Raw genomic sequence first — 14,478 nt, 5'->3', positions numbered from 1 at the left:
GTACTCATCCATACTCGCAAGCAAGGATCTACACTACATATGCATTTGTATCAATGAAATGGGTAGTATTTGTGGACTGAACTACAGAATGCCAGAATAAGAGGGGGGTAGCTAGGCCTATCGAAGACTATGCTTCTGGCAGCCTCCCTCTTAAAGCATGTAGAAGAGAGTAGCAAGTGCAACATAAAGTAACATCGCATAGCATAATCTTGCCCGACGATCCTCCCCTCGTCGCCCTATGGGAAAGCGATCACCGGCTTGTATCTAGAACTTGTAAGAGGTGTGTTTTATTAAGTATCCGGTTCTAGTTGTCATAAGGTCAAAGTACAACTACGGGTCATCCTTTTACCGAGGGACACGGCTATTCGAATAGATAAACTTCACTGTAGGGGTGCACCACATTACCCAACACGCTCGATCCCTATGGCCAGGCACACTTTCCTGGGTCATGTCCGGCCTCGAAAGATCAACACATCGGAACCCTACCTAGGCTCAACAGAGAGGTCAACACGCCGGCCTAAATCCTAAGCGTGCAGGGGTCTGGGCTCATCGCCCATTGCACTCCTACATGTTGCGAGGGTGGCCGGAAGCAAACCTAGCCTCCCTAATACAAGAGCAGGCGTTCTAGTCCAATCCGGCGCACACCGCTCAACTGCTGACGTCAAGAAGGCTTCGGCTGATACCACGATGTCGAGAGCCCATAACTGTTCCCACGTAGTTGGTTAGTGCGTATAGGCGTGTAGCTAGACTCAGATCAAATACCAAGATCTCGTTAAGTGTGTTAATTTTGAAGTAACCACGGACGCCGACCAGGGACCAGGCCCACCTGTCTCCTAGGTGGTCGCAACCTCCCCTATGGCTCCGCCACAAAGTAACCATCAGGGGGCTGTCAGGAACCCAGGCCCACCAGTACCTGGGTGGAACCACCTGCCCCTTTAGCCCCCATCTCCGAACAGTAACATAAGTATGTAATAGTATATAGTATAAACCTGTGAGCACCTCCCGAAGTGATCACGACCCAGTAGTATAGCATGGCCGACGGACAAGAGTGCAGGGCGACTGATGTAATACTACCAACCTATACTAAGAATAAGGATAGCAGGTAAAGGTATCGACAATTGTAGCAACAATGACAGGCTATGCAACAGAATAGGAGCTATTGAATGAACAATAGTAGCTAACCTAATGCAAGAATAAGAGAGAAGAGAGGGTGATATCTGGTTGATCAAAGGGGGTTTGTTTTCCTGGAAGCTCGGCAGAGAAGGACGGGTCGTCAACACCGTAGTCAATCGGGGCAGCAGAAGTAGCGTCAGTTTTGAAGTCTAACGGAGAGAAGAAGGGGAAGAAACAATAAATACAATGCAAATAGATGCATGATGATGCATTACATGGGAATGAACAATGCTAGGTGTGATCTAACGCGGCACTACGTGATACTGGCAAAGGGGGGCATTCGGGAAAGTATTCCCGGTGTTTGGCATTTTCGGACAAACGGACCAGGGGGGACGGTTGCATGTTCACTATGCTAGAGACGTGTGGCGGATGAACGGACCACGTATTCGGATTGTCTCGTCGTTCTAAGCAACTTTCATGTACAAAATATTTTCATTCGAGTTACGGGTTATTTTATATTAATTTATAAAGATTTAAACATTTTCTGGGGTTATTATTATTTAATAAGTTCAAGAAAAAGAATTATTGTATCATCATGACATCATCACGATGTCAACGGTCAAAGTTGACCGTTGACCAGTCAACTAGACTAGTGGGTCCCACATGTCATTGACCCGACACTAATTAACAGAGTTAATTACTATAATTAGACATGTTAATTAGGTTGAGTTAATTAACCTAAATTAATTAAGTTAATTAATTTATTTAATTATTAATTATACTTATTTCAACATTTTTCTAAGTCTTTTTTTAAATCGCTCTAGGGTAGGGGCCCACTTGTCATAGGCCCAGGGGGGCTTAACGGGCATCGGGCGCTAACGGTTACGGGTGATGGAGTGCTGCGGGCGCCCGACCTGCGTGAGGGCCGAGCAGGTGCCGCTGGGAGCTAGCGCTGCGCCAGAGGTGGCCGCGGGTATGGCAGAGCGATGCAGCAGCGAGGTTGGGGCGGCGGAGCCACGACAGCATGGCGAGGAGGAGGGTCGCGGGTTCGATGGCCATCGGCGGGTGAAGCCAAGGAAGTGGGAGGCAGAGAGGGCTCGATGTCGGGGTCGTGACTGCGAGCAGCGGTGGAGGCGGGGCGGCACGGCAGCAGTGGGCTACAATGGTGGTGGTAGCGGCATAGCTCGCGGGGTGCAGCACACAGCAGCAGGCCGCGCGCGGCCATGCATGCGCAGGCGCAGGCGTACTGCAAGGTGCAGGGTCACGGGCTGGTCGCGGATGGGGAACGCGGCGAGCAAGGCAAGGAGGGAGCAGCGAAGGAGAGCAACATCGATAGAAGGGCGAGCAGGGCTGACGGACGAGGCGCGGCGGGCGCAGTGGGACGACAAGGCCAGGGGCAGGGAACAGTAGCAGCTGCTGCAGTGAGGAGGCACGGCTGCAGCGAGCGCGTGGTGCAAGCAGTGAGCGGGCAAGCGTGGCAGTGGGCATGGGGGTGTGCGGCAGCGAGGCGAGGGAGGCAAGCAGGGCCGTGACGCGCGCGGTGTGTGCATGCGCGGCCTGCTACGACTACAGGCATGAGGGGCGTAACGAGCGCAGGCGTGCAGCAAGCGCGGGAGAGCGCCAGGGGGACGTTCGCGACCAGGGAGAGGGAAGGTAGAGGGGAGCGCTCATGTGAGCTTGAAGAGAAGGGGGTTGGCGGGATGGAGCCGTTGTGGAGGAGGACGGGGACGACATGCGGCGACGGAGTTGAGGCGGCACGGGGCTCCGGTGAGGTGGGCTGCGACAGGCGGCGTCAGGGGCGATGGGCGACGATGTCGAGCCCTGATCCAGATTAGGATCGGGGGAAGGGGAGAGAGCGAGCGAGTGGGGGAGTGGGGTTGTCGGTGGGTGAAGGTTTGGGTGCTAGGGGGTTAAGGGAGGCGGGGTGGGCCAGCCTGGTTAGTGGGCTGGCTGGCCGGTCCATCTGGCCTAGATGGCGAGGGTCTTTCTTCCTTTTCTTTTTTTGTTTATTTTCTTTTATTACTTTTTGTTTTCTATTTCATTTCAAAACATTTTGGCTTTATAAAATACAACACCTGCACCTAATTTAGTATTTTAAAATAGGCCACTGCCATAAATATTTTGGCACATCAATAAAATAGTTAGTATTTTTTATTATATAAAGAGCATTTAAATAATTGTTTTACCGCAGTTTTAATTCATTTAGTGCATCTAAATATTTTATAAAAAGATGATTTCTCCAGCACAATTACCTATGATTTATTTGCCACACTTCGAACACGCTGTTTTAATGTTTGAAATCATTTACCTTTTGACTTGATTTATAATTTGAATTTGAATTGGTTTCAAATCAACGCGAGTTTATCAACAGTACCCGAGGTGACGTGGCATCATTAGCAGAGGTTCACTGTAGCTTAATTATCCGGGCATCACAATTCTCCTCCACTACAAGAAATCTCGTCCCGAGATTTTAAGAGGTGGAGTAAGGGGGGAAGACCTGGTTACGAAATTCTAACAAATTTTGTCGGTCTTGGTTGCTCTTCTCAAAGAGGTCGATCCATTATGTTGATGTCTTCATTTCTCTGCTACAGGTCATCATGATGAAGTCGGCATCCTTTCGTCGGGAACTTCTTCGTACTTACGAAAGAATAAAGGGTGGGTATTCCAGGAGAACGGACCTCTACAAGGTTGACTATCTGGTCGATAACATCGGGGAAGGTGGCGGAAAGTAACTCTTGAATTGAAACTTAAGAAAATATCGAGAGCAATGTAAGAAGGTATCATGGGAAGTTTCGAGCGGGCAGGCAATCTTTCGATGCATGAAAGGGGTTCAAAGCAATGGGGATAATTATTGTGTCTGATGCCAGAATTGATGACCTCTCGAAAGGTGGCTCGTGAATTACATATGATGCCACATGCGAGGAACAACCTTGGGAAAGGGGGTTGTATAGGAGAGTCAGGCTTCGATCCTGTGGAACTATGGGTTATGGCCCCACCATGTGGGTTAAAGTAGGAAGGACGCTGACTTCTTGCACGGTCAGGATAGCAATGTATGTCAGAGAATAGCCTATCGGTTATGTTGACAACATCGTTGGTACCAAGGGTGTGGGATGAAGAGAACCATTTTCTTGCTCGCTGAACGAGGCAGGCCAATAGGCAAAGTTCTCGTCCATCGATGGTTACCAAAATGTTGTCAACAATAGTAACAGGGTCTTACTGACAACGTGGTACAATGAGGTGCTTACCTAAGAAAGGAATTATCACTGCTCAGTTAAGTCAGATTTCAAGAAAGGTTAAACAAAACAATGGAAAGGAAAATGCGATTACCAGATTAAAGAGAACAATGGAAAGGGAAATCTGTTTAAACACATATTTCAGGGGTATATCCTTCCCAAGCAAAAGCAGAGCATGACATCCATGACAGTGTATAAAGTAGAAAGGTGAGGGGAGAGAAATTTCATGACATTACCCATACAACAGTGTTTGGATAATTGATAAAGAAATTTTAGCATTGTGCTATAAATGCTGTTATTGAAAACCGGAGTAGCACTGACAAGCTTCGAGATAGCATTGACATGGTCTTCAAGCAAAGGTCAGACTTTGGATACACGAAGGATCCATCAGGAACAACTTGTAGAATAAGTCTTAAAATTTCCTCATGGAAGAATGGATAATCCTTGCTAAAAAGGAAACTATAGCAATAGGTCCTCCGGTCAGGTGTGCTTGGCATGACATCACCTTACCGGGACATATAAAGACCAATAATAACTCTTGGAATTATGTTCCAACCATCGTATCTAACCGAGATTCAGATCTGATTGGTGACAGGATACCTCAGACTTAGGATGCCTAAGAAGAAAAAAGGTGCAACACAAATTGACGAGATGACATTGTAAGATCCTCGGGAAATGAACTATGGAAGCGAGTTCCAAAACAAGAGCTCATCATTAAATCAAGGAGAGGATGAGGAGGTGGCTGATAGACTCAGTGACGATTCATTAAGATTTCCAAAAAGAAGGATTTCCACAATTATCTGATAAAGGTGTTAGCATTGGGCATACCAAGTATATAACAAAGTAGATTGAGGAGAACATCCACTATTTAAACATTGGACGAAAATACACCTAGAAATATAGACCAAGTAGCACGATCAATGTTATAATGGTGATTCAATAACCAAAAGACCTAGAATGAAACTATCGACCATTCACTTCAAAGCAATAGGGTTGCTAGAAGTTTTGAATTCGCACATCATAGTTCAATTGCCGGTTTTCTGGTTAGAAACAAGATGGGGAACAATAAAGAATGGTGAAGGTGAGAAGTATCACTATACCAAGAATTCCTAAGAGGTGGAGCAATCCTCTCAACATCCTTGACATAAAAGTCGGTAATACTTCAAGGTAGACTCATAATATAAGTTGGATAGAAAGGAACTCAAGGTATAACACAAAACACGAAAAAGTTTGTGTTGGAGGCAAGGCAATAAGGTGGTCGATGGTAACATAAACCATCGAGGGCAAGGATGGTATTTCTCATCATTCAATTGATATCCTGGAAGAGCTCAGAATGCTAATGATGATCACGACACATTTGTCGAGAGATTTCATGAAGATAAAATCGATCGGCGATGGCATCAAGTCTATAGGAATGATGAAGTGAAAGGTTATTGGAACCATGGGTAGGACACAAACTCGAAATCAAGTTTGTTGTTTAATGGGAAATGATATGATGAGGAAGATCGACATAAGATTAGCTCATCATCGAAATTTGTGCTCCGGGAAGGGCCAGGTAGCATAGTTAAAATTAGCATGATAATGATGTAGCCGATCAAGCTAGGAATAACGTGATGGAGTATTAAACTTCTCAACAACAAAGTATTGGGATTACTGAATCACAGTGTTGATTAGATTCACAAATCGGTGTTCTCGGTTGACGACAACCCAGAACCCATGGAGTGACTATGACGGGGAAAGGTATTACTTCATCAAAAATTCATAAGATGTAGTGTAATGGGTTTATATCCTCTAGATACCAGGGGTAATACTCAAAGGTAGATCAAAATAGAGGTTTGGCAGACGTATTGATCTGCAGAAAGCAAGTATTTTTAACTTGTCCGAGAATGGGATCAAAGAAGAACAATCACGGTCGGAACCACGATTGCAAAGGACAAAATCATAGTTACAAGATAAATTATACCAAGTGAATAATTACTGTTACGAGAAGCTATCATGATAAGCTCTAGATCATTTCCGTGGGCATGAACACAAAGTTCAAGGTCGACTCCGATTTCTCCATTATATAACCTTTCATTCACACCTCTCCTTTGACGAAGTTGTAGTGTAGAAATTTATCTGGCATAACACCAGTAGAGTATGACCCGTAGAAGTTCCATAGTTGACACAGATTAGGGAAGGCATTGGTTCAACTCATCAGGGCATCTTAGGAACATATACTACAAAATTCTAGAGTAAATAACACAAGCTCGATTGTAGAGCATGGTTGACAAAAGTAGATGATACAAATTGTCAAAGACAGTATGCATCATGGGAGTAACTCACAATTTTTTGAATGTGAAGGATACTATCAGATAATAACCCAGCAAAGGACATGGCGGTCCACAACAGAGCTGATGTGAGTACTTGTACTCAATTAGGGGAAGAAAGAATGCAAAGGCATCGGATTATAGAACATCTGAATAACCCAACAAAGGATACTATCGGATAATAACCCAGCAAAGGGCATGGCGGTCCACAACGGAGCTGATGTGAGTACTAGTACTCAATTTGGGGAAGAAAGAATGCAAAGGCATCGGATTATAAACATCTGAATAATTTGATGCTTAGCTAAAAAAGGAATTACGATTTCAAAGATGAAGGATCATAAGCAAACACTCTGATTAAGGATGGGTAAGTTGGATAGACTTAGTGGTACAATCGATGGTAATTTGATTGGTCGAGTACCAGCTCCTGTTCAAAATGACGTCTGAGCCAGAAGGATGAATACTAGGATTCGAATAAGGATTGCAAGCAATCGCAACATATTGAATCAACAGACTCAAAATGTTAATGACAAAGTATGTCAATAAGATTACTAGACTTATGGGATTAACCATAATGTAAGTAAGCAAGAATTATGGGATTAACAATGATGTAAGTAAGCAAGAATTTCAACATGCCAAAGATTGAATGGTATTTCGAAGACTTCTGTGAAATACATGAATCGACTGGGGATGAGCGGATACTCGGTAAGTGCGAGAAATTATCCATAGGGGTATTCATGTGGTAAAGAACTGCAAGGCAGTAGGCACAAAGTATTCTCGGAACCATAGAGAGAATTATGGGGTATCTTGTAATAGGAAGATCAACTGGGAATAGAATTAAGAACGACATATGTATGTATTTATCCATATGGATATTTCAGTGGTAGGGAATTGCAAAAGCAACAAGCGAACATCAGGGAGTATCTTCAGAATCTTCTGGTGTACCAGGCGATCATCTGTAATAAGGGGCTCTCCGGGCGGATGTGATCACGAGATTCTAATGTTAGAGTTAGTAAAACCATTTAACCCGAATAGAAGAGAGATCGGAGTCCCAGAGTATAGACGAGGAATAAAAGATCCTAATACCACCCAATGGCAACGTGGGCCCGTAAGCCACACACCCATGCACTACAAAAAAATACACTTCCATGCTGATACGTGTTTGTCATAGTAGGTCACGTATTTTGTCATGCATGTACATCCATGACTATTTTATGACAGAATCAAGATAGTCATACATGTGCTATCATAGAAGTGTTCAATGACATTACCAAAATTATCATCATGGAAGTGTCCACTTCCATGACGATAAATCGCGCGTCGAGAAGTTCTTTCGTCAAGGGTAACCGACACGTGGCATCCACCGTAACAGGTCCCGTCAAGCTATCGGGTTCTGGTTTGGATCTGATAACCTGTTAACAGCCCGGACCAATGGGGATTTCCATGTGTAAAATTCTCAATGGCTAGAGAAACCACGTGTCGGCTCACTGTTGGGACAAATGTCATCCACACATTTGACCGAAGGCGCCTATGATACGTCGACACATGGAACGACTCAACAAAGGCCCATTCGGATGAAAAGGCTGGCCTATTTGACTTGGTCAAAAGGTAGCGGGCCGGCCCACGGAAAGCCTGTTAACGGCCTGTTCGTATATAGCACATTTACAGCCTGCTAACCCGTTAAGGCCTACCCGAATTAGGCCCAGTAGCGTCATCTGGGCCATCCAATATGATTCCAGACCATTGTAACTTCCGGCCCATTTAGGGCCCATGACATCTTTTGGGCCATAGGAGACCCTTTGTAACTCTGGCCCATTAAAGGCCCGAGATGAAACTGCCCATAATGAACAATGTATTGCTTTATACCCATTAACGGCCCATTATTCCCTCGGCTGTTTCCAGCCCATGTTAGCTTTAGGCCTTCTAAGGGCCCACTTATTCTTGGGCTCATTTCCAAAATTTGGTTACTTACGGTCCATTACTGGCCTGTTCTGCTTGTGGGCTAAATTCAGCTCGTGGTTACACTTGGCCCATTTGTGGCCCATTAACCCGTTGGGCTGTTTTCATAGCATCATCAAATATGGCCTATTAATGGCCTGTTATCGTCGGGCCATAAAACAGACGATTTCCACTCTAGCCAGTTTACGGCCCATTTTGCGGACCGTTATTGGTCCCCAGATAGTATGACCCATGTTTGGCGAAACAATTATGTGGCCCGTAGAAGGCCCATAAATTAGACGGTTCGTAGAAGGCCCATGGTTCCTACGGCCCATAGAAGGCCCATGGATCCTACGGCCCATAGAAGGCCCGTGGATCCTACGGTCCATAGAAGGCCCATGGATCCTATGGCCCGTAGAAGGCTGATGTCTACTACGCAACCTTCTCCTTGTAGACATTGTTGGGCCTCCAAGTGCAGTGGTTTGTAGGACAGTAGAAAATTTCCCTCAAGTGGATGACCTAAGGTTTATCAATCCGTGGGAGGCATAGGATGAAGATGGTCTCTCTCAAACAACTCTGCAACCAAACAAAGAGTCTCTTGTGTCCCCAACACACCCAATACAATGCCAAATTGTGTAGGTGCACTAGTTCGGTGAAGAGATGGTGATACAAGTGCAATATGTATGGTAGATATAGGTTTTTGTAATCTGAAAATATAAAAACAGCAAGGTAACTAATGATAAAAGTGAGCACAAACGGTATTGCAATGCTTCCAAACAAGGCCTAGGGTTCATACTTTCACTAGTGCAAGTTCTCTCAACAATAATAACATAACTGGATCATATAACTATCCCTCAACATGCAACAAAGAGTCACTCCAAAGTCACCTATAGCGGAGAACAAACGAAGATATTATTGTAGGGTACGAAACCAGCTCAAAGTTATCCTTTCTGATCGATCTATTCAAGAGTTTATAGTAAAATAACATGAAGCTATTCTTTCCGTTCGATCTATCATAGAGTTCGTACTAGAATAACACCTTAAGATACAAATCAACCAAAACCCTAATGTCACCTAGATACTCCAATGTCACCTCAAGTATCTGTGGGTATGATTATACGATATGCATCACACAATCTCAGATTCATCTATTCAACCAACACAAAGTACTTCAAAGAGTTCCCCAAAGTTTCTACCGAAGAGTCAAGACGAAAACGTGTGCCAACCCCTATGCATAAGTTCACAAGGTCACTGAACCCGCAAGTTGATCACCAAAACATACATCAAGTAGATCACGTGAATATCCCATTGTCACCACAGATAAGCACATGCAAGACATACATAAAGTGTTTTCAAATCCTTAAAGACTCAATCTGATAAGATAACTTAAATGGGAAAAGTCAATCAATTACAAGAGAGTAGAGGGGGAGAAACATCATAAGATCCAACTATAATAGCAAAGCTCGCAATACATCAAGATCGTGTTGAATCAAGAACACGAGAGAGAGAGAGAGAGAGATCAAACACATAGCTACTGGTACATACCCTCAGCCCCGAGGGTGAACTACTCCCTCCTCGTCATGGAGAGCGCCGGTATAATGAAGATGGCCACCGGTGATGGATTCCCCCTCCGGCAGGGTGCCGGAACGGGCTCATGAGAGGTTTTTGGTGGCTACAAAGGCTTGCGGTGGCGGAACTCCCGATCTATTGTGCTCCTGGATGTTTTCGGGGTATATGGATATATATAGGCAAAAGAAGTCGGTCAGGGGAGCCACGAGGGGCCCACGAGGGTGGGGGTCGCGCCCAGGGGGGGTAGGGCGCACCCTGGACCCTCGTGGCCACCTTGTTGCTTCCCTAATGTCTACTCCAAGTCTCTTGGATTGAGTTCATTCCAAAAGTAACTCTCCCGAAGGTTTCATTCCATTTGGACTCCGTTTGATATTTCTTTTATGTGAAACACTGAAATAGGCAAAAAAACAGCAATTTGCATTGGGCCTCCGGTTAATAGGTTAGTCCCAAAAATAATATAGAAGTGTATAATAAAGCACATAAACATCCAAAACAGATAATATAATAGCATGGAACAATCAAAAAGTATAGATACGTTGGAGACCTATCAAAGGCCCATGGATCCTATGGCCTATAGAAGGCCCATGCTTCCTACGGCCTGTAGGAGGGCCGTGGTCATACAGTAGGTAGCAGGACCATGGTTGTGTTGCCATGGTTATTGTGGCTTAGTTATAAAAGTAGGTTATTGTGGCAAACGCGGAAAAAGAACTGCAGTGAGTACAAGCAAACAACTAAACAAGACAATAAGGAAATAAATAAGCAAGCAACTAACGCTAGGCTATTACGGCTATTACACATATTACATCCACTGGGCATCAAAGTTCACCACCAGTGCAAATATAGGGAATGAAGTAGCATATTACATACATTGGTTGTCTAATTTGGCCACCAGTGCAAATAAACACGACAGCGAAACAAGTCCATAACTGAAACAACTTCAGAAGAGCTCAAGAAACGTTATCCTGAGTATCCACCATGCTATCAATAAGCTTAGCAAGCTTATTAGCTTTCTCCTGTTTGGTGCTAAAATCCTCCAATGCTTGCTGTTGCACCAGAAAGTATGCATCTGAATGCTCCAGGGACTTCCGTAGTCCTTCGGCTTCTTGTCGCAGCACAAATGATCGATGTCTTTTAGCTTGTAGTTGAGACTCAAGAAACCTAACTAATTCAGACAGTGAGTTTGAATAGCTTGTGCCAGCGGTAGTGGCCATTAACTCGAACACTACACCAAGACATGACTTTGGGGTTGTATCACTGTCTTCAAGACAGTTTTCCTTAGCTCTTTTATCAGCTTTGTTGGAGACCAACAAGGATGTCTCACTATCCTGAACCTTATCTGCATTACTTCCTTTACCATTTCTTAAGAAGGCACTCTTCCCCAATATTCCGTTAGCATTCTAGAAGAAGAAACAAGCAGACACATAACAGGTTTAGCACGTACTAGTATATGGAACTCATTTCGGTGAACCAGTTCATTAGTAAGGTGGACAGGATTTAACTACCAAGTCTTCTATTGCCAACTAGTACATAATAAAAGCATCAAACAAACATATATCTATGTCCTATGGTCACTGCATTGTCTTGCCAAATAAAAATAGAGACACGGTTCAAATCATGTCAGTTCAAGACAAAGCAGCACTGAAAGAATACAAGGCATGGGAAACTACACGGCACAACAAGATTTCAGATGGGTACCACGGGTCTACATGTACAACAACACTATTGGATTTGTTGTGACGCTAGCAATGTGCATCATATGAGAAGTCAACTGTATACACAATTGAAATTGAAATCAACAGAGCTATTTACAAGAGAAAACCTGTTAAAGAAACATGTGTAAACATACCTATTGTGCCATTGGAGTTTCGATTGGATCCTTCAATTTAAAAATAACTTTCTATGAGTAAATACAGTGATACAAGAGCCAAGCAGTATGCACGATAGAAATGGAATCTTAAATGAGAATAGTTGTTCTTCGGGTTTAAGCACTTGTTCTACATGAACAGAGTACAGTAACACGCAGGAATATAGTACTTCAAAATTAAAAACGGGCTCATAGACCTTACCACATTCTTGGTTCAGAACCAGTACGGAACAAGGCGTTCCCAGTCATCGTCCAGTCAATGTGTCTTAGGAGAACGTAAGGGAATTTGATGAGTTTCTTTGCTAGTGAAGTATGTTTTCTTCAGGTAATTCCGATACTGCCACCAAGCATTCTTGAAGATAGTAGAGGTGTTAGCATAGATTACCTCATCTTGAGTTTCCAAATCGGTCCTTCTCTATAGAGAAAAATGGGAAAAAAATTGTATTATAACCATCATGGAGGTAGAATGTATGGGACAAAGCAAATTAGTTTCCATGAATAACATTACTTACACATAACTCCTGGACAAACACCTGCAAGTGGCATTTTCCTTCATCTTTAGTATAATATTTCCATGATGGGAAGATACACACATAGGATTTAACAATATCAAATGCGATAGATGCTAAATTATGAATGGCTGGTTGTGCTTCCTCCACAGGAATAGGTGTACTAACTGGTGGAGTTGGGGTTCACCATCGTAGTACTGGTGCTTTGGGCACTAGAGATGCCTTACTAATTACTCTTGTTTGCAAGCTCTATGGTGGAGATGGTGTTGTGCCAACAGGAACTGGGTTACTATCTGCTAGGGTTGGGGTTAGATTGGGTGAAGCTGGTTCTCCGTCCATCACAGTAGGGCAACAATCTGCGAGAGTCTGGGTTATGTGTGGTAGGACTGGTTCTTGTGCATGTACAATCGGGGTGCTATCTCCACCAAGAGGTAGCACTATTTTATTTGAAGACCGTGTTTTTACTCCGCTAGATACTGCCATCACCCACTCCAATTCAAATGGCTGATAAACAGGAAACATAGTTGAATGTACGGACATTATATGAGAGACAGATGCAATAGATAGTGTGGAAAGAGGATGTCATGAAATAGTTGCAATGTATATATTTAACTAAAAAGGACGGTGAAAGATCGAGGATGTTGCCTAGAGGGGGGTGAATAGGCGCTTTAAAATAATTACGGTTTAGGCTTGAATAAATGCGGAATAAACCTAGCGGTTAATTTGTCAAGAACAAAACCTAAAACAACTAGGCTCACCTATGTGCATCAACAACTTATGCTAAGCAAGATAAGAAACTATGTGATAGGAAGATATATGACAAAGAACAATATGGCTATCACAAAGTAAAGTGCATAAGTAAAGGGTTCGGGTAAGAGATAACCGAGGCACGCGGAGACGATGATGTATCCCGAAGTTCACACCCTTGTGGATGCTAATCTCCGTTTGGAGCGGTATAGAGGCACAATGCTCCCCAAGAAGCCACTAGGGCCACGTAATCTCCTCACGCCCTCGCACAATGCAAGATGCTATGATTCCACTAAGGGACCCTTGAGGGCGGTCACCGAACCCGTACAAATGGCGAACCTTAGGGGCGGTCACCGAACCCGTACACTTTGGCAACCCTTGGGGGCGGTCACCGGTACCCGTAAAATTGCGCGGGGCGATCTCCACAACCTAATTGGAGACCCCGATGCTTGCCCGGAGCTTTACACCACAATGATTGAGCTCCGAACAACACCAACCGTCTAGGGCGCCAAGTCACCCAAGAGGAACAAGCTCTAGGGTGTCCAAAACACCCAAGAGTAACAAGCTCAAGGGTACCAAGCACCTAAGAGTATAAGATTCTCAACTTGTAACTTCCACGTATAACATGGAGAACTCAAATTGATGCACCAAATGCAATGGCAAGGGCACACAGAGTGCCCAAGTCCTTCTCTCTCAAATCCCACCGAAGCAACTAATGCTAGGGAGGAAGATGAGAGGAAGAACAAGAAGGAGAACACCAAGAACTCTAAGATCTAGATCCAAGGGGTTCCCCTCACATAGAGGAGAAAGTGATTGGTGAAAATGTGGATCTAGATCTCCTCTCTCTTTTCCCTCAAAAACTAGCAAGAATCCATGGAGGGAGTGAGAGTTAGCAAGCTCTAAGAAGGTCAACAATGGGGAAAGAACACGAGCTCAAAGGATAAGGTTCATTGGGGAAGAAGACCCCCTTTTATAGGTGGGAAAAAAATCCAACCGTTATGCTCACAGCCCGCACAAAGCGGTACTACCGCTCCAAGGAGCGATACTACTACTAGGGCGGTAGTACCCCTTTGAAACACAACAACGAGGAGGCAAAAAGGCAAGAAGAACCGTCGGAGCGGTAGTACCGCTTGACCTCACGGTACTACCGCTAGGGGTAGCGATACTACTGCTAAGGGTAGCGGTACTATTGCTTGCGA

This window comes from Triticum aestivum, chromosome 7B (assembly GCF_018294505.1).
Source record: "Triticum aestivum cultivar Chinese Spring chromosome 7B, IWGSC CS RefSeq v2.1, whole genome shotgun sequence".
Lineage (NCBI taxonomy): Eukaryota > Viridiplantae > Streptophyta > Magnoliopsida > Poales > Poaceae > Triticum > Triticum aestivum.
The sequence above is the reverse complement of the archived record's forward strand: the minus strand, read 5'-3'. Positions refer to the sequence as shown.